Source organism: Telopea speciosissima, chromosome 4 (assembly GCF_018873765.1).
Source record: "Telopea speciosissima isolate NSW1024214 ecotype Mountain lineage chromosome 4, Tspe_v1, whole genome shotgun sequence".
NCBI lineage: Eukaryota > Viridiplantae > Streptophyta > Magnoliopsida > Proteales > Proteaceae > Telopea > Telopea speciosissima.
The window spans coordinates 59445672-59465020 of NC_057919.1; the positions used below are offsets into that span (position 1 = coordinate 59445672).

Below are 19349 nucleotides of genomic sequence, written 5' to 3' on the forward strand. Positions count from 1 at the left end.
AGTTCATAAGGTGTAGAAGTTAGTTTTGAATGTGGTAGTCTATTTAAAATGTGATTTGCAGTCAACACTACTTCTCCTCAATAGCAAGAGGGTATGTCTGTTGTCAATAACATGGAGTTTAATATCTCTGTTAACGTCCTATTCTTTCTTTCAGCTATGTCATTTGATTGAGGTGAGTAAAGAGCAGTAGTTTCAAGGATTATGCCCACTGAGGCACAGAATTTTTTAAACTCTGTCAATTTGTATTCTCCTCCCCTATCACTTCTAAATCTTTTAATTTTCAAGTTTAACTGATTTTCTACCATATTCTTAAAAATTTTAAAATTTTAAAATGCTTCATCTTTAGATTTTAACAGGTATAAATGACAATATCTAGAAAAATCGTCTATAAATATTATCAAATACTTTCGACCTCCTCTAGTTGTGTAGCTTTTAAAGTCACAAATGTCAGAATGTATAAATTCAAGAAGTTGAATGCTCCTAGAAATTGGTTTGAAAGGTTTTCTAGTTATTTTGGTTTGAGCACACACTTCACATTTGTTAAATCTAATTGAAATGTCTAATGGTAAATTATGAGTTTTAGCTAGTTTGAGTATTTTCCTATAGTTCACATGTCCTAACCTACAGTGTAGTATTTTAAGATCAAGTGAAGTATGGTTAACCTGGTTTATTATCTCATTAGCTAAATTCAACCTAAACATACCATTCAAATTGTAGGCACATCCAAAATAAAAGGAGTTAACAGACAGTGTTACTCTACCACTACTAAAAGTAATAGACATGCCAGCATCAAGCAAAATTCCAATTGAAATTAAATTCTTTTCAAAATCAAAAAAGATTTTAACATTTTTCAAAGTAAGTATTTTACATGATGATAGAACCAGGTTCGCTGTCCCTTGTTGAATCACTTCCACGACATCTCCATTTGCAACAGTAACAGTCTCTGCTACTTGACCAACATCAGTGAGCAAGTTATTGCAATTGCAAACATGACAAGTCGCTCCAGAGTCTAACCACCAATCTGAAGATGTACTGGCCAACCCCTTATCCTTGCCAACCATGGCAACAAAGTTAGTAGGCTCAGTTTTATCCATCAACATGTGAACTTCCTTCTGTGGTGTGTCTATGTTCCCTTTCTTAGGACCCCTACACTCAGATGCATAGTGACCCCACTTTCCACAGTTGCGGCACTTGCCCTTCTTTTTAAAATTAGTCTTTTTGGCCTCTAACTGTAGGGGTTTATTTCTTAGGTGGCTTGGATTGTCTAGGATTTTTCTTGGATTGTGAAACTAAATTGGCAGATGCCTGTTGTTGTTTCACCATCTCCAAGTTGTTCCTAGTTCTGTTCTCATCTTCGATTCTAATGAACCATTTGAGATCATCCAGCCCCACTTGTGTTTTTTTCCTATGTATCTCAGTTTTAAAGGAATGTCAGGTAGAGGGTAACTTAAAAATAATTGTACCCACTAAGAATGCATCAACAACAAGGATATTTCTTGGTTCAGTTTTGTTCTCAAATTCTCAAAATTTATTACTTGAAGAAGTATTTTCTTGTATTTTTTAAACTTGAAATCCACAAACTTGTCAACTAAGTGAGTCTTTGATAGGTCCTCCTCCTTTTTGAATTGGGCTTCTAGGTTTTCCCAAATCTCTTTTGCAGTCTTATATTTACTATAGGTCTCTGTCAGCCTATCTGACAGGCAGTTCAATAGGTAGTCTTTGCAAAAGTCCTCATTACTTATCCATTGGGCTTCAGTTAGGTCCGTGCAATCAGAAAAAGTATTTACCACAGTGTAGAAAATATTGAGGTACTTCAGTTCAAACTGAGTCCTCCTTTTCCAAGAACTGAACTCAGAGCCACTAAAGCTTTCCAATTTAATCATCTCAATTGAAACAACATGTTTCTCCGTTGTTATGTGATTTGTTTATATGCCCAAGAAAAAAAAAAAACTCAAATAAAAATAAATGTTCAAAGGAACAGTCACACCTGAGATGGAGAACCCTGGATTTAGACAACGGAGGAAGGATGGCAGAATTGCAATAGCGTTGGCGCTTGCAATGTGCACGCTAGTGTTGTGCGCTGGTGTCGTGCACTGGTGCGTGCACTGACACTGGTGCATTGAAGCTCGATAATTTTCAGGACTGAGTGCGGCTTTCCCTTTAGATTTTTTTTTATTTAACAATCAAATAATAGCTAAAGTCCTTTTGACTTTTAGCAATTGATTGAAATAATAAAAAAAAACTTTGAATAAAGGCTGCTTCTAACGTCAAATCAAAGCCTGGATCTCCTTCTGATTTTTTTTTTTTTTAATAATCAAGTAATCAATGCTTTGTGAAAAGCATTCTGATAAAAGACAAAATTCTGCAAAGTAGCTTTCTGACAATCGATTCAAAGGCTTTGTGATAAAGCTTTATGACACTCTGTAGATTGGTTTTTCCAAGCAAAGGCTCAGAAAACAAGAAATCAGAATCGAACCCGAACCGTGAATGGAGACGATACCGAAGCCAAAAAAATCAGATTCGCACGATCAGATTAAAACATTAAATGGAGATTATCACCGTAGCCGAAATGTGAATCCGAACTCCAAAACTAGAATTGTGAATTTGAGAAATCCAAAGCCGATCTTGATCGCAGAGAAACGAAAATTCTAATGCTTTAAGATCGTTAGGGTTTAGGGTTTAAGCATAAGGTTGCTTAAAGCATTACACACTGAGTATCTAGTTTAGAATACCCAAACTGCTGCCTCCAGCTAGTATTTATAGGAAAACTAGGGTTTAGGTCAGATGGGCTAATTACTAGATTGCCCCTCACAGCCTGAGTATGAATATAAGTTGGATTATATTAGAACATATGAAGGGATATTACATAAATACCCTTACATATAGCAGCTCCTTCCATCGTTTCATAATTCTTCTTCTCTTCCCAATCACTTTCTCCTCCATGGGTTTTTTTTGAAAAATATTGCGCAAAGATTAGCACCATCGCAAGTTGCCGCATCATCATCTCTCCAACCGCTGCCTCCATCAACATTGCACCACCATTCACCCGCGTATTGTGTTCCATGGAAGACTGTCGTCACCATTGCTGTGTCTGTCAATTAGCCCCATGAGTGGCTAAGTATCTTCTGTCTTTAGGTCTAGATGAAGCATTGAACTTTGTTAATTAAATTCTGATTTTTAGTACACTTAATTGGTTGATGTGTAGACCATTCCATGTGAATGATTTTAATTTATTAATTTACTTTAAAAGATTTGCTTTTGTGATTCATATTTTCTATTCAAGAAATGATTTTTATTGTAATTGTGGTTATACCGATGAAAGCCTATATTTGACAGAACTAAGCGTGCTAAGCATATGCGAAAGATGATAGTGATCTGCAAGATATGTTATAACTAGGATGAATTGCAATTATCATTAAATGGTTTCATTAGGGTTGCAGCTGTAATGAACCAAAATGTACACCAATAGTTAATTGATAAAGATCAACATGGATTTGAAACTTGAAGACAATCTTCTTTCATCGATTTTGATTTATTCATTAGTTCATAGTTTATTTTTAATTGCAACAAACAACAACAACAACAACCATAACCTTATCCCAACTAAATGGGTCGGCTACATGGATCCGAAGAGGCTGTGACAGTAATAAAAATACAATAAAAAGGAGTAAAAAGAAGGAAAAAGAAAAAATAAAGTTACTACAGGAAAAAGTCTAAGCAGCAGTCAAAGCAGCATCCCAGGAACATCTCCCTATAAGGGGTCGGCTACACAGGTCCTTGTCCTCCAAACAACTCTATCTGCGGTCATACTAGGGTCGAACCCTACTACATTCATATCCTTTCTTACCACTTGTCCAATAGTCATTTTAGGTCTGCCCATGCCTCTTTTAGCTCCTTCAAACTGAATATGGTCACTCTTTCTTACTGGTGCATCCATAGGTCTCCGTTGGACATTACCATACCACCTCAAGCGGCTCTCCCGAAGCTTGTCCTAGATTGGTGCAACTCCCAATTGGGTTCTAATACAATCATTCCTTACTTTATCTCTCCTAGTCTTGTCGCACATCCTCCTCAACATCCTAATCTCCGCTACACTCATCTTATCTATATTATTTTTCTTAACGGCCCAACATTCTACCCCATATATCATCGTAGGTCTTATTACTGTCCTATAAAATTTCCCCTTAATCTTACCAGGCATGTGTTTGTCACATAGAACTCCTGAAGCACCTCTCCACTTCATCCATCCTACTTTAACTCTATGTGAAACATCATCCTCTATATCACCCTCATTATTAATGGTTGACCCCAGGTATCTAAAGTATTCACTTGGTTGTATCTCTTGCTCCTCAAGCTTCACCACATCATCACCTCTCCTAGTTTGATTGAAGTTGCATATCATATATTCTGTCTTTGTTCTACTTAACTTAAAATCTCTTGATTCCAAGCAAGATCTCCATAACTCTAGCTTTGCGTTAATCCCCTCCACTGTCTCGTCTATCAAAACAATATCATCAGCGAAAAGCATACACCAAGGGACCTTATCTTGGATATGCCTGGTTAAATCATCCATGATGAGTGCAAACAAATAAGGGCTTAGAGCTGATCCTTGGTATAACCCAATTGTAATTGGGAATTCATTACTTTGGCCCTCTGCAATTCTGACACTTGTCATCACACACTCATACATATCCTTAATTATATCCACATATTTACTTGAGTTTCCTCTCTTCCCTAATACATGCCAAATGATCTCTTTAGGCATTCTATCATAGGCCTTTTCTAGGTTGATAAAGACCATATAGAGGTTCCTTTTGTAAGCCCTAAAAATTTCCATAAGCCTCCTTAGAAGGTAAATAGCTTCAGTTTTGGATCTCCCTAGCATAAAACCAAATTGGTTATACGATATATCAGTTTCTTTTCTTAGGTGTGCTTCAATGATTTTCTCCCATAACTTCATGGTATGACTCATTAGTTTAATGCCTCTATAGTTATTGCTAGGGCTGCAAGTTTGGCCGTGTCGGCCAGAACCCACCCTGGCCCGCCCTGAGCCGGAACAGGGTCTAGGCTAAGATTTCTGGCCCTGAGGGCAGGTTAGGGCCAGAAATTCTTGGCCCTGAGTCAGGGTGGGGTCGGGTCGGGTCAGGGTTGAGACCTCCGGCTCAGCCCGACCCTGATTTTTAACCTTGATGGCCCTGAAGAAAATTCTTTATTTATTAAATAATAGAAGGTATTATACATATAAGCAATTGCGTGGCGCACTTGGTAGTTTGTGGTACATAAAAACCAATTGCTATAAGGAGGTCTTGGGTTCAAGCCTCCTCTTTCACATCTTCCCTATACTTGTTATTTAATTTGCTTATTGCAAGGCCAATCAGGGCGGGCTTGAGCTGGGCTTGGCCCATCAGGGTCTGGGTTAGGGTCAAGGTATTTAGGCCCTGAGTCAGGGTCAAGGAGGGCCTGGACCCAGCTAAGGGGACTCAGGGTTGGGCTAGGGTTTTAAAAAGCCCGGCCCAACCCGACCTTGTTGCAGCCCTAGTTATTGCAGTTCTGGATATCACCTTTGTTCTTATAAATTGGGACTACAGTGCTTCTCCTCCAATCATCTGGCATTTTTTTAGTGCTCAAAATCTTGTTGAATAGCTTGGTTAGCCAAGATACCCCTCGTACTCCTAAGCTCTTCCACACTTCAATTGGGAGTTTATCTGGTGCTGGGGTTTTGCCTACCCTCATCTTTCGTAGGGCTTCTTTAACTTCAGCCTCGTTAACTTCTTGTAGGGGTCCATGACAAGTGTTGTCTTCAGGGCTATTCCTCTCAACCTCCGAATCCATTCTATCAGTCAAGGTAGCTCTATTAAGTAGATTATAAAAATACTCACCCCATCTCTCTAAAATGTCTACATCCCGTAATAGCACTCTACCATCTTCGCTTTTAATGCATCTAACATGGTCCAAATCTCTACTCTTCCTTTCTCTTATTTTAGCTATCCGATAGATCAGGTTTTCCCCTTCTTTAGTATTAAGGTTTTCATAAAAGTCATCAAATTTCTTCGCTCTTGCATTCCCCCACAATCTTCCGAGCTTCTTTTTTGGCCGTATAATATCTCACTTTATCCTCTTCCTCGTTAGTCCTTTGCCAGGTCTTAAAACAAACTTTCTTAGTTCTAATGGCTGCTTAGGCCTCGTCATCCCACCACCAAGTCTCTCTAGGGCCTGTATGCATACCCTTGGAAACCCCTAGAACTTCCTTAGTCACCTTCTTAATACAATTTATCATCTCAATCCACATCCTGTTGGTATCACCCTCAAAGTCCCACTTTCCTTGTGAAACCACTTTATTGATAAATGACTCAGGGAGAGTTCCTTGTAGTCATCCCCATCTTATAGGACAAACCTGTTTCATCCTCTTACGTTGCCTCATATTGAGATACATATCCAAGACCATCAGTCTATATTGGGCAGTTAAGCTCTCTCCTGGTATAACCTTACAATCCTTACATAATAATTTGTCTGATCTTCTAATAAGGAAGAAATCTATTTGGCTTGCATGTTATCCGCTCTTGTAGGTAATTAAATGCTCATCTCTCTTTTAAAAAAAATTATTTGTTATGCACAGGTCAAATGCTATCGCAAAGTCTAGCACTGAGATCCCTTCTTCATTTCTCTCCCCAATCCCATATCCTCTATGAACATCATCATATCCTCTATGATCTCTGCCCATATGTCTGTTAAGGTCACCTCCGATAATAATTTTCTCTCCTTGACCAAAACCATGCGCTAAACCATCCACGTGTTCCCAGAATTATAATTTAGCACTCTCATCTAATCTTGCCTGGGGTGCATATGCACTAACTATGTTGATAGCCTCCTTGTCTAACACCAGCTTGATAGATAGGATCCTATCCCCAAATCTTTTAACGTTCACTACATCATTCTTAAGGTCTTTGTCTACAACTATGCCCACTCCACCTCTCCCGCTTTCGTCTCCCAAGTACCAACATTTGAAGTCATCCAATGCCTTGGCTTTTTGACCCTTCCATCTTGTTTCTTGAATACATGTAACATTAATCTTTCTTCTTCTCATAACATCTATCAGCTCCAAACTCTTACTTGTCAATGAACCGATGTTCCAGGATGCAAATCTAATCCTACGCTTACAAGTATTAAAGGACATGATAAACGGAAAGGCTATAGATCAACAAAACAAAAATAAAAAATAAAAAAATAAATAAAAATAGTCAAAATAAAGTACTAGGATCCATGCAAAAGGGATTGGCTAGGTATATAGTATAGTGCTAGCTGCCTACCTGATGCACCAAAAATAGTATAAATACTATAAAATATATAGATGTAATATGAAAGGTATGGTTAAAAGAGGCTACTTAGTACCTTATACCATCAGTCTCATCCAAACAGAAAGTAATAATGCGGAATAGAGTTAGATAAACAAGGTGGAAACACACGATTCAATTAAGGTTTGGTCAAGATGGATTAGGTTATTTCACAATAAATACACTATATAGAGGGGTGGCACAGTTAATTAGAGCAAGAAGAGGTAGACAGAACATAGGTATAATACTGTATTAAAGACTTAAGTAGAGGATACCACCACTCACCAAATAGTACTAGTGTAGTACCCAATATAGTAATTAAGTGTAGTAGTAACAATATTGAAGTAAGCACAAAATTAAGTGTAGCAACAAACGAAATACTATAACAAATAATTAAACAAATGAATGACCAATGAGATAGATGCAATAAATAATGTAGTGAGCCCCACAGTAGGTCAAGCAAGGCAAAAGAAACAAAATGAGCAGAAACAAATGAATACACTACAAAAGAAACAAATGCAATAAATGTTGTAATCAGACCCACATTAGATCAAGAAAGTTAAAAAGAAAACACTGAAACAAATTGATGCACTACCAGGCTGGAACTCATAAAAAAAAGCCCTTAATGTTTAAACCTAAAAAGGGCAAGTATGTGGGATTCAGTTTGGTGCAATGCGTACCAGGCCTGGGAATCGATGCTGGGGTATGGGGAAATAGGTGTATAGGGGAGGGCAAGCTGAGAGTCTGGGTAGCACTGTAGTAGGAAGAAGTCTGGGGGTAATGGGGCAATGGTCACGGTGGGTGAGCTGGAATAAGTGGGGGACAGAGTTGAAGTATAGGAATCGAAGGGCAGAGGAGAGATAGAAAGAATCAGGGCAGGTGTTCGTGGGTTGCGAGAAGTTAGAGGGTGGAGGTGGACCCACGGGGTCGTCGACGGTGGTAGCAGTCAGAGGAAGAGGTAGATGAGAAGGGGAGGGGTCAGTTGGCTGTAGTAGCATACGGAGATGGTAACAGAGGCAAACCGTGAGTTGGGTTCCCCTTGAATCAGTTAGATAGAGAGTCGGTATAGGGGAAAAGTCGAGTCAGAGAAGAGATGGTTTCTCCTAGAGTCAGTCAGAGAGAGAATCAATGAAGGGGGAATGGTCGACGGTAGTAACAGTGGTAGGTTATGAGAAGTGTGTGAGAAATAATCGAGTGAGAGATCGAGATTAGGTAGAGGTCTCGGTGATGGAAGAGGGTATACTTACTTGGTGGTTGGTCCTAGCTACCGGTGCCGGAGATGGGAGTGGGAATGGAGCGCCGGGTATTGAGCCGTTAGCAATCAGAGAAGATAGCCGTTAGCAGTCAGAGAGTATCGTGAATGAGGTTTGTCCTGTATTCTTTCCCTTTAACACGATTCTTGTAGCACAAAAGCCTATCTGCATAGACATTTAAAAGAACAATGTTGTTTCTAACAGCCAAAAAAATCTGAAAAAATGCAGAGAAAACTCTAAAAAGAAAATGGGGCTTTTTTTGTCTTGATGAAGACTAAAGCAGGAGGAGATACAGAGGAGAAAGGGAAGTTATAGGTGAAGAAGGGAAGAAGATGACTCCTCGTTGAGCTTAAAGAAAAAAATAAACCCTTAACACTTACTCTCGGTCTTTATTTTTAATTATATTTTAGATAATTATTTTTTAAATCACTTTATATCATCTTAAGTAACTTAGCCTTCTAGTTTCCCGTGGATTCGATCCCTTCTTACCACTGTCCTAGCAGTAATTTAGGGTTTATTTTTTTTCTCTTAATGACACGATCAACCAAACATCTTTCCAATCATGTTGGTTGATGAACGCTTCAACTATTGTTCTATCTTTATGTTTTTGAAAGTCTACTATACTGCTAATATTGTGTTCACGTTCCTCTGTTTATATTCATAAACTATTACAACTAGTATCAGAGTTGTCCTAACCTCTGTGATAGTCTTGTTGTTCTTATATCTCTTCTTCTTATTTCATATAGAAAAAATCAGGTCGAGTATTCACTCTGCTCCGAAGCCTCCAATACAACACGAGTCCCCATATTTTAAGTATTTTTTTTGTCGTTAAAATCTTTATATTTAATTCAAGAAAGGAAAATTAAAAATAATAGCACAAAACCCAATAAAGAAGGAAAAGTCGAAGATATAATCTGAACTCACTTGGGAGCCTTCTTCAAGAGGAAGATTCCAATTGCGATTGTTGGTAAAATTAGTGCATTTGAGACATAGGTCCGATGCAAGAAAAATATGTTGCTCGTTGGTAGTCCGAAAGAAAATCAAACATCTATTATCTTTTTTAACCTTCATGACCACTTCTTCCCACCACTCACTTTTGTAAAGGATGTTTACATCGTCTTTCTCTAAGAATGTCTAAAGTTCTTTACGGGGAGTTAGAGGCCTCACATTGCGTTCGAAGATCATCACTTCTGACTATTTCTCATCTACTCTTTCAGAGAGTAGCTTAAGTCAATAGTAATTCCTGAACTTCGTCAAAGGCTGGATTATGATATTTTTAAACCAAACGTCCTTCCAATCATCTTAGTTGATGAACGTTTCAACCAGTGTTTCGTCCTTATGTTTTTGAAAAGTCTACTATATTACTAATATAATGTTCAAGTTCGTCCGTTCGAATTCATGGATTACTACAACTGGTATCAGAACTTATCACCAAAATATAGCATCCACTTTATTCCAAAGTTTTTCTTTCAAACTCCCTAAAGTAGGAATCAAATTCCAATAAACACTTTGATGGAGAAGAATATTACGGCGTGAGAGCTGTTGCACTGACGAAGATAGCAGGAAGATTAGGTAGACAGAGAGACAGGGCTGCTAAAATGGTAAACAACGTGAGAACTGCTACACTAACGAAGACAGCAGGAAGACAAGGTAGACAGAGAGACAGAGTTGAGGACTAAGTTAACCTCTTACTCTTTGGTCTTCATTTTTAATTGTATTTTAGATAATTATTTTTTAAATCACTTTACATCATCTTAAGTAACTTAGCCTTCCAGTTCCCTATGGATTCAATCCCTTCTTACCACTGTCCTAGCAGTAATTTAGAATTTATTTTTGATCTCTTAACGACACGATCAACCAAACTTCTTTCTAATCATGTTGGTTGATGAACGCTTCAACTAGTGTTCTATCTTTATGTTTTTGAAAGTCTACTACACTGCTAATACTGTGTTCAAGTTCCTCTGTTCATATTCATGAACTATTACAACTGGTATCAGAGTTGTCCTAACCTCTGTGATAGTGTTGTTCTTATATCTCTTCTTCTTATTTTATATAGTGAAAATCAGGTCGAGCATTCGCTCTGCTCCAAAGCCTCCAATACAACACAAGTCCCCATATTTCAAGTGTTTTCCTCGTCATTAAAATCTGTATATTTAATTTAAGAAAGAAAAGTTTAAAATAATAGCACACAACTCAATAAAGAATGAAAAATCGAAGATATAATCTGAACTCACGTGGGAGCCTTCTTCAAGAGGAGGATTCCAATTGCGATTGTTGGCAAAATGAATGCGTTTGAGACATAGGTCCGACACAAGAAAAATATGTTACCCGTTGGTAGTCCGGAAGAAAATAAAAAACCTATTCTCTTTTTGAACCTTCATGACCACTTCTTCCCACCACTAACCTTTGTAAAGGATGTTCACATCGTCTTTCTCCAGGAACGTTTGAAGTTCTTTACGGGGAGGTAGATGTCTCATTAAAATCTGTATATTTAATTCAAGAAATAAAAGTTGAAAATAATAGCACAAAATCAAATAAAGAAGGAAAAATCAAAGATATAATCCGAACTCACTTGGGAGCCTTTTTCAAGAGGAGGATTCCAATTACGATTGTTGGCAAAATTAATGCGTTTGAGACATAGGTCCGATACAAGAAAAATATGTTGCTCGTTGGTAGTCCGAAAGAAAATAAAAAATCTATTATCTTTTTGAACCTTCATGACCACTTCTTCCCACCACTCACCTTTGTAAAGATGTTCACATCGTCTTTCTCCAGGAACGTCTGAAGTTCTTTACAGGAAAGTATAGGCCTTACATTACGTTTAAAGATCATCACTTCTGACGACTTCTCATCTCCTCTTTCGGAGAGGAACTTAAGTCAATAGTAATTCCTGAACTTCATCGAAGGTTGGATTATGACATCTTTAAATCAAATGTCTTTTCAATCATCTTTGTTGATGAACGCTTCAACCAGTGTTTCGTCCTTATGTTTTTGAGAAGTTTACTATATTACTAATATTTTGTTCAAGTTCGTCCGTTTGTATTCATGGATTACTACAACTGGTATCAGAACTTATCACCAAAATATAGCATCCACTCTGTTTCAAAATTTTCCTTTCGAACTTGCTAAAGTAGGAATCAAATTCCAATCAACACTTTGATGGAGAAGAATGTTGCATCGTGAGAGCTACTACACTGACGAAGACAGCAGGAAGACCAGGTAGACAGAGCTGCTAAAATGGTAAACAGCGTGAGAGCTGCTACACTGACGAAAATAGTAGGAAGACAAGGTAGACAGAGAGATAGAGTTAAGAGTTAAGTAAACTTCTTACTCTCTGGTCTTTATTTTTAATTGTATTTTAGATAATTATTTTTTAAATTATTTTACATCATTTAAGTAGCTTAGCCTTTCAGTTCCCCGTGGATTCGATCCCTTCTTACCACTGTCCTAGCAGTAATTTAGGATTTATTTTTTATCTCTTAGTGACACGATCAACCAAACTTCTTTCCAATCATGTTGGTTGATGAACGCTTCAACTAGTGTTCTATCTTTATGTTTTTTGAAGTCTACTATACTGCAAATACTGTGCTCAAGTTCCTCTGTTCATATTCATGAACTATTACAACTAGTATCAGAGTTGTCCTAATCTCTATGATAGTCTTGTTGTTCTTATATCTCTTCTTATTGTTTCATATAGTGAAAATCATGTCAAGCATTCGCTCTGCTCCGAAGTCTCCAATACAACACAAGTCCCCATATTGCAAGTGTTTTCTTCGTCATTAAAATCTCTATATTTATTTCAAGAAAGAAAAGTTAAAAATAATAGCACAAAACTCAATAAAGAAGAAAAAATTGAAGATATAACATGAACTCATCTGTGAGGGAGCCTTCTTCAAGAGGAGGATTCCAATTGCGATTGTTGAAAAAATTAGTGCGTTTGAGACATAGGTCCGATGCAAGAAAAATGTGTTGCTCGTTGGTAGTCAAGAAGAAAATCGAAAATCTATTATCTTTTTGAACCTTCATGACTACTTCTACCCACTACTCACTTTTGTAAAAGATGTTCACATCGTCTTTCTCCAGGAACGTCTAAAGTTCTTTATGGGGGAGGTAGAGGTCTCACATTGCGTTCGAAGATCATCACTTCTTACGACTTCTCATCTCCTCTTTCGGAGAGGAACTTAAGTCAATAGTAATTCCTGAACTTCGTCGAAGGCTGGATTATGACATCTTTAAACAAACATCCTTCCAATCATCTTAGTTTATGAACGTTTCAACCAGTGTTCCGTCCTTATGTTTTTGAAAAGTCTGCTATATTGTTAATATTATATTCAAGTTCGTCCATTTGTATTCATAGATTACTACAACTGGTATCAAAACTTATCATAAAAATATAGCATCCACTCTGTTCCAAAGTTTTCCTTTCGAACTCGCTAAAGTAGGAATCAAATTCTGATCAACACTTTGATGGAGAAGAATGTTGTAGAATCCTCCCTCTAACAATGGTAATCACCAACTAATTGGAAAAAGAGAAGAAGAAGAGGGGAGAGAGAGTCTACAATTTAGGAGAAACTCTTTCTCTCAAAGTTTAAGAGCTAATAATGGTAGTCCAAAAGAAAATTGAAAACCTATTATCTTCTTGAACTTTTATAATCACTTCCCACCACTCACCTTTTTAAAGGATATTAACATCGTCTTTCTCCAGGAATGTCCGATGTTCTTTACAGAAAGGTAGATGTCTCACACTGCGTTCAAAGTTCATCACTTCTGATGGCTTCTCGTCTTCTTCAGGGAGGAACTTAAGTCGATAGTAATTCCTAAACTTTGTTGAAGATTAGATTACAACATCTTTAAACCAAACGTCTTTCTAGTCATCTTCGTTGACGAATGTTTCAACCAATGTTCCATCCTTATGTTTTTGAGAAGTCTACTATATTACTAATTGTTATGCATATTTTATACCACATTTTAATGCATTATTTACTGTCATTTTATTCCAAGAACAGTGCTACTCGGGTATTTTCTGTCATTTTTCAGGTTTAGAAGCATTTTGGTCAAAGTGGAGAATACATGTCTAATTGGACTATCAAACATCAAGCTACAAGGTTGAAGAATTCAGTCAGGTTAGCTTTTCAATGCATAGCATCGGAAGTCACTTGATTACAAGCCGATTCGAGTTTAGAGAAGAAGAAGAAGAGAGAGAAACATCAAGCATTTGGGGTTAATGGTAATTTTTTTAATCGGAAATCTTTCAGAAAATATTCCATATTGGGCTCATGTCGTCCAGAATTCAAAATGATACAACTTTAATTCTCGGGCTAGGTCCATCCGGGGTCAGGATGAAAAGATATCATCAATAGGAGGAATTCGACTAAGTTTAAAATTTGGGTTGAATTTTAGATTTAAATAAATTATTAAAATTCAATTTCCTATTTTCTCTCTAATCTCCCACAGTCTTCTTTATCCCACTTCCTCTCGGATTCTCTCATCTCTCCTATCTCCTTCCCATCTCTTTCATGTGCTCTCTCTTTCCCATATAATTTCCACCTTCCCATCTCCCTTTCATTCATTCATATTTTTCTCTTTGGCAATGTCCTTTTGAATATAGCAATAGCAAGTTTTTCTTTGTTCTTAGTTCTGGTTCTGTTATTTTGTGGTTAATTCTTATTATCTCTCTTAATCTCATATTTGCTTCTTCTTTAATTCTAGTTTTTAGATCTCTTTTTGGAATAGATTTGTTTTTAATTTTTAGATCTATATATTAGGTTCATTGTATATAATTTTAATTTCTAGATTAGTTATTAGGTCAATTTTATCTGCCTTCCTCTTTGATCATATATGTAATTTTTATTTAGCACTTTTGTAATTTGTTTGTCGTTATTGAGGAGCGGCGAGTTCAAGTGACGGTGCTAAAGTGAATGGATTTATCTTCATTGGAGTTATTCGAATCAGTTAAGTTCTTCTATTCTATTTAATTTTTTATTTTTGATTTTTTAATTAGTTTTAGTTCACTCAACTATTAATTAGTGTGTTCTGCCTAAGTGGAAATTGGATTAATCATCTCCCTGTGTTCGACTCGTAATTACGATTGACCCGTACGCTTGCGGTATTATTTTAAACTTAAACACTAATTTTGTGTTCAAGTTTGTCCATTCGTATTCATGGACTACTACAACTAGTATCAGAGCCTATCACCAAAATATAGTTGTCACTCTGCTTTATATATTTCCTTCCAAACTCATCAAAATAGGAATCAAATTCCAATCAACACTTTGATGGAAAAAAATACTGCGGAATCCTCCTTCTAACAATCCTTATGAAACTAGGGTGGAGATTATTGTCTGAACCCTCCACGTTATGGGCTAGACTGTTAAAGACTAAATATTTTCCATTTTGCCCCTTTTTTTTATCCCAAAATCAGAAAGAAGAGAGGATCATCGACTTGGAATAGCATCACCCAGGTCATCCTTGCTCTCTAAGAAATTACTACAATGAAAATTGAAAATGGGAGGTCCACTTCCCCTGGATCCTTCTTACAGAAGTACTCTCCTTCCTTCTATACAAAATATAGATTTGTGAAATGCCAAAGTTGCTGATTTTATGCTAAACGGTAGATGTAAAACACATTTCATAAATGCTACTGTTCCTATGCATGTATCTTCTCATGTTCACAAAATATTACTAACTCCTAATGAAGACAGGTGGTGGTGCACGCTTGCCAAGAATGGATTATTTAGCACAAAATTAGCTACTCAATCGCTAAATTCAATTGTGTCTGCCAGTAATCCTATTAGATCCACATGGTGGAAATTTTTTTGGAATTTAAAAATTTACCCTAAATTCCAAATCTTTTTCTAGCGACTTTTAAATGGAGGTCTCCCAAGCAAGGTGGTCCTATCAAAATGGACCAAGATGGATGCAATTTGTGTTTTTTGTGGACAGGGTACGAAATCTTACTGGCACTTGTTCCTATCATGTGAGTGGACTAAAAGAATATGGGTTGCGAGACCATTAGGATTGAGAACTGAAAGTTTAAGAAGCTCTTCCTTGGAAAACTACTGCATTACTACTTTGGTTAATCGATCTCTAGATAAGAACTCTTTAAACTAGTTCTTTAGGGTATTTATTACTATGTGCTACTTCATTTGGACCATGCGAAACAGGGCAGTAATAGGAAGGGAAAAACCCAATCCAAGTTGGATTATAGAGCAAACAACCCGCTAGTTGGAGCTTCTGAAAACTTCCCCCCCAAACCACAACCCATGAAGTAGAGAATGATAACATTGATCTGTTGGCATTACATTCTCTTTCCATTCCTTATATTACTTACCATGTCTTAATCTATGCAGGATACCAGAATCCTCAAGTAAAACCATGCAGGATGGGCGTGCATTAGTTTGATCAACGAAAACCTCAATTTTTGTGTAGCCAAGTTTACTAAATCTATTTGTGAATATGCCTCTGAAGTACTTAGTATTGAATATGGACTGGAGATAGCAAGGAACAAGGGATTATAGGTTAAAGAAGTTTGGTGTGCCTCTCAGGAGATAGCCGATCTCCTCTCACATCCATCAACTCAGCCGTGGCCGTGGTCTTTACTAAAGGAGTTATTTTGTATAAATTCTTTAGGCCAAAATCTTACTTTTAGAACTAGTCCTCACCCTTTTTGCCTATTATTAGCTGGTAAGCTGGCTAAAGCTGCTAGTATGTCTAAATCTATGTACATGTTGACTAGGAAGTTTTATATAAATTTCTATTTTCATAAAAAAAAAAAAATCATAATCACCAACTCATTGAGAGAGAGAAGAAGAAGAAGAAGAGAGGAGAGAGTCTACAATTTGGTCGCATATTTGATAGATACTTTTGTATTTGACATGATCATATCAGTGAAAGTTTCTGAACATTTTCTCATCTCTATCTTTATTTTTTTTTTTGGTAACCTTCTCATCTCTATCTTTATATATACATTTATTGTGATATGAGTGAGAAATTATTGTTTTTTGGCCATTATGTTATTGTATATCCCTTTTATGCATTAGTTTGAATGAAATTATTGGTGTGGTAACCATGGAAGGGAGCGTGTCGATTAAATGACACATGACCGTCATGATTCGCATTAATAAGACTATTTATACAAAGTATTATGTTATACAACCAATAATTGGATATTTTGTTGGAATTCAAGTATATTTGTTTTGGGTGATTATGGTTACATGGTCCAAGTGAGAGATTGTAGGATAATTTTATATTTTAATAATATAAAAAATCCTCCCCTATTTTGTTGGCCCATTTGACCGAGTCGTATAGACGTTGCTTAGCTGTTGTGGAACGTCCCTTTTCAACTTGGGATTTCATCTCCCCTATTTCTAAGGAAGTTGTGGAGTAGTGAGATACTCACTCCCTATAATTTCTAGCCGTTATGGGAGGCTAGAGATTATCCATATAAGAGGACACTTAGGTCCTCCCTCTACCATACGCAACACACAAGTCCCCATTATCTTGTGAGTATTACTAATAAGGTCAAAGGGAGAAACCTTGTCTTCGTGTGATGCTTGTTTGACGTTGCAATAGTAGACTTAAGTAGGACGCCATCAATGGCTTCATCGTCATCTGTAGAAATAAAAAATTCGATGGTAAACGGTATGTCTTGTTCCCATATTTATAATTTGTGATTCAAAGCATTTGTAGGTAAGATCCTGTTTGTGTGTATATAAGGGAATTAAACCCTACATGAAGCCCCGCTTTTCGTAACGGTGAATCATGCAACACCAACCCATTCACGTCGCCATGACCCTCGACACAAACTACCTCTGAGGCACCATGGCAGCCATCCTCTCCATCCTTCAACACTCCACATGCCTAGAGAACATTGCCTTCCACTTCCTCTTTGTTTTGCCCGACTCCAATATCTTTGCCAACAAGTCCATCTTCCCATAGCTCAACTTCAAGCTTTATTCCTTCGACCCCAACCAGGTTTGTGGCAAGATCTCCAAGTCCATCCACCAAGCTCTCAACCAACCATTGAACTATTCTCGTATCTAGCTCACCAACATTATTCCGTCCGATGTCAGCCGGATCATCTACCTCGACTCGGACCTCATTTCATTAAGTACTTCACTGATTCTTTCTGGTCTGACCCGACATTGAAATAGAAGTTCAGAGGGAGTAAACCTTGTTATTTCAATACAGGAGTGATGGTGGTGGACATGGATAAGTGGACAGAAGATGGTTATATGAAGAAGGTTGAGGATTGGATGGCAGTTGATCTCACTACAACAAATTTGGTTTTTTGCGACGGAAATTCTCCGTAGCAAATACTATATTTACGACGGTAATTTACTGTTGCAGGTCCGTCGGATAGACTTCCGTCGTATCCATATACGACAGAAAAAGAGTCCACCGTGGGTTCTAAATGTTTTTGCGATGGTTAAAATATTCTGTAGCATAAAATAAAGTATATAAGACGGAAGGAAAATACCGTGATTTAAAATATATTATATACGTCGTAATTGATATTTTTTGCGATGGAATGTTTTTTCCACTCCAAAAAAACTGTCGTAATTGACCCTTTTTCTTGTAGTATGAGAAGAAGAAGATATATGACTTGGGCTCTTTGCCACCTTTCTTGCTTGGAACATTAAAGCTATTGATCATGGATGGAACCAACATGGGTTGGGAGGTGATAACCTTGATGGAAAGTGTAGGAGTCTTCACCCTGGACCCATCAGCCTACTCCATTGGAGTGGCAAAGGTAATCCTTGGTTGAGGTTAGCTCTAGGAAGCTATGCATCATTGGTCATCTTTGGGCCCCACATGATCTTTACCATTCATTGACAATCTGTTTGAAAGGATGAAGAAGAAGGAGAGAGAGAGATGAAGTGAAAAAAGAAGCCAAGGAAAGAAGAAAAAGGATTCTGTGAAAGGAATTGTGAGTGCAGAGGAGAGATCAAGATGTTGGGAAGTAGTAAAGGCTTAAATGAAGAGAGCTCTCAAGTCACAAGTGGGCTTTGGGGAAAAAGTAGGTTCTGGGTACCGTCCACAGATCAAAACTATGGGCTTATGCACTATTGTTTGGGCTTTGGATGATTTGTAAGACATGATCAGGGAAACCCAAAATCACTTTTAATTTCTTGCTCTTGAGAATACAAGATTTGTAGAATAGACACAATAAGTGTATATTTTGGAGCAGGTTGACTGAGTTTTGTCATGATTGTTTCCCAATGATACTGCATCAGATTAACCTTGTTCTTATGACTAACTTTTCGTTGTTTCCATTTTTATTTTTTTTATTACCAAAAAACAAAAGTATTTCTTTCTGGTAATAGAGTATTAGTTTTTATTCATACACCCATACACCCTACCTTAAGGGCTCAATGAAATTTTATAGGACCAATGGAAATATCATGAGCCTAGCAATAACAAATAACTAAACTAAAAATTATGATTTTATTGCAGCTTTTTGTAACTGACAAATCAAGTTGTAATCCTCATTTCTTCCATGATTATTAATTTGGTATGTAATTTTATAGACATCGAATGCTGAAATTTTTACTGAAAACAAAAAAGAATGCAAAAATTTAATTAAAAGGGCTTAAGGCAACAATCCCCCAAAAATTTAATTAAAAGGGTTTAAGGCAACAATCCCCCAAGTTGCCTGCTTATCAAAAGTTAATGGCATTATTAGTTTATTACTCCAACGATTTAGATGAGGGCTTTGCAGACTAGCTCTGGCATTATATTACTCCAATTCACCCTATCAATAGAT

At 37.1% G+C, this 19349-nt stretch overlaps 1 pseudogene; it reads left to right on the forward strand.

The window, feature by feature from the left end:
- The first annotated feature begins 1992 nt into the window (after positions 1-1992).
- On the forward strand, positions 1993-17895 carry LOC122659479 (annotated as a pseudogene).
- Positions 17896-19349: the final 1454 nt, after the last annotated feature.